The following is a 2,371-nucleotide window of genomic DNA, read 5'->3' on the forward strand; positions in this document are numbered from 1 at the left end:
GGTTCACTGCAGTGCTGTGAAGATGGGGAAAGCTCCCCTGCAGGCTCCTGCCCCCATCCCAGGGTGCAGCACTCCAGGCAGGGCAGGGCAGGGCAGGGCAGGGATGTGGCCCAGGGAAGGACACACTGCCCTGCCAGGGCTGGGAGCAGCTCAGCTTTGGGCTCTGCTGCACAACAGCCTCAGCGACTTCACTGTGACCTGCCTCTGCAGGAAGGCTTAATAACCACATCTACACTTCTTTCTTCTCTTAAATTACAGAGTTTACTTTTCTTACGATGGCAATTTTATTGTAAGGTTTTATTTCTCTTTTGCTGTGCACGAAATGGAACACTGAGGTGGCTGCTCAGGAATTAAAATGACTCCTGTAATTGTAGCACAGTGAATAAGTATTTGCAAGAGAATAATCTTGTAAAAGCTAATTACCTCGGTCATTAATAATTAGGATTTATGAGTTAAGTAATATGTTTCAACTGTATCCAATTGCTTGGCAATTTCATGTGGAAAGCTGAATTTTAGAAATAATCCATTAGGAAATCCCAAGTGACAACTAAACCAGCATCTTCAGTTCTGCCTGTGGCTTCTCCCTTCAGCTTTGGCTATTTGAAGCTGGAGTGCCAATTTACAGTCTTGTCTCATTTGTGGACATAAACATTTGTTAATTTTAATTTCTTTATGCATTGCTTCATTTGATTCTTAGCAAGATTTTTTGTTTCACTGGGTTCTCCTGGCAGAAGAATGAATAATACCTCTGAAGTTTAAGTGCATGTACACAGGGTTGTCTGGCCTTATGTTTTCTTCTGTTTTTTTTTTTCTGATTGTTAAACAGATTCGGTATAAATTATATTTTTCATATATTTAAAAAGATAAGAAAGCACTGTCAACCCACTCCGTTTTTTTTTTTTCTGACTCAGTGATATATGAAATCTGGCAAATTCAATTCTTGCAAATATGGAGAGGATAATTACAAATCTAACAATCTTTTTTCTGTCCCCTCTCCCTCCAAGTTCAGCCTAAGTGGGTGCCCGTGTGTAAATAAGGAAGTGGCTTTGTTGGGCACCCTGTGCACAGCAGAGTCCTCACTGTGCCTGCAGCATCCCCAAATGTCCCAGCTGCTTCTGCTCTGCCACTCAGGACAGGAGGCACCGATCACACAGGAACACAATCACACCTGGATTCTGCCTTTTGTGCCTTTGAGGGAACCCAGACAAACCGTTCAGCTCCACCATTCAGTACCAGGGGAGCGTTTTATATTGTATTTTACATTCCTAGCCAATGTGGCACTTATTAGTGGAGCTAAATTCTCATGTAAATGCTCCCTGTGCTGGGACAGGATGGCTTTTAAAACACAGGGATACTTTTTTCCAGGGGAAGCAGAGGCAGATTTTAACTGTAGAGGAGCAGATAGCAAAATAAAGGCATATTATAATTATTGCTGAATGTAACAGAGCAGAAAAAACGCCTGTGTCACTTTATTTCAGGACTCTGTGCTGAAGCTCTTCCCTCCTGGGAGTGCAGGGACCCTCGGCTGGGCTGCTGGAGTGGGCAGAGCCCGTGCCCTGGCACAGAAACGAGCAGGTATTTTATTTTGTTTTGCTTTTTTAAACCTACTCTGTTCTCCTTTGATGCGCGTTTAAGCTGTACCTCCCAAAGTCACAGGCAAGTTTCACCATTTTTACAGACTCAGGTTTGTCAGGGTGCTGTAGTTTGTCAGAATTCCCAGCAGATACATTGTCTACGACCCATTTTTTTATCATAAAGCCGTTCCTTTGGCAGCTTTCTCCGGGGCAGTGAGGCAGCCCAGCCGGGCAGGGGCCACATATGGGCGGGCAGGTGTGGGGGCACGGCCGGGGCACAGGGGATGCACTGCCGGTTCTGCCGTGTGCCGAGGGGACAGGGAAACAAACCCTTCCCCGGCCGGACACCTGCGGGAACCTGCCCCGAGAAACCCGGGATATCTATCGCTGCTGGGAACCGCGGGGCCGGGGAGGAGAGCCGCGGGCAGGGCGGGCGGTGCTTCTCGGTCCCTGTCCGGAGCTCACCCCGCGGCCCCCGGGCACATCCCAGCCCGCCGTGTCCGCGGTTACCTGCGCGGGGCCGGGATGGAGCAGGGCAGGGCAGGGCAGGGCAGGGCTGTGCCCGCGGCGGAAGCGCCGCTCCGCCCGCCCCCATTCGAGCCGCAGGTGGGGCGGGAGAGCCCCGGGGCGGGGCGGGGCGGGTGTGCCCGGCCCTCCCCCGGCCCGGCCCGCACTGGCCCCGCGCCCGGCGGGCCGTGCCGTGCCGTGCCGTGCCGTGCCGTGCCGTGCCGTGCCGGTGGTGGCGGCCGGGCCGCGCTCCCCGCCCGCCTCCCTGGAGCGGCGCCGGGCGGGCGGCG

Source organism: Zosterops lateralis (genome assembly GCF_965231275.1).
Source record: "Zosterops lateralis genome assembly, chromosome: 10".
Classification (NCBI taxonomy): Eukaryota; Metazoa; Chordata; class Aves; order Passeriformes; family Zosteropidae; genus Zosterops; species Zosterops lateralis.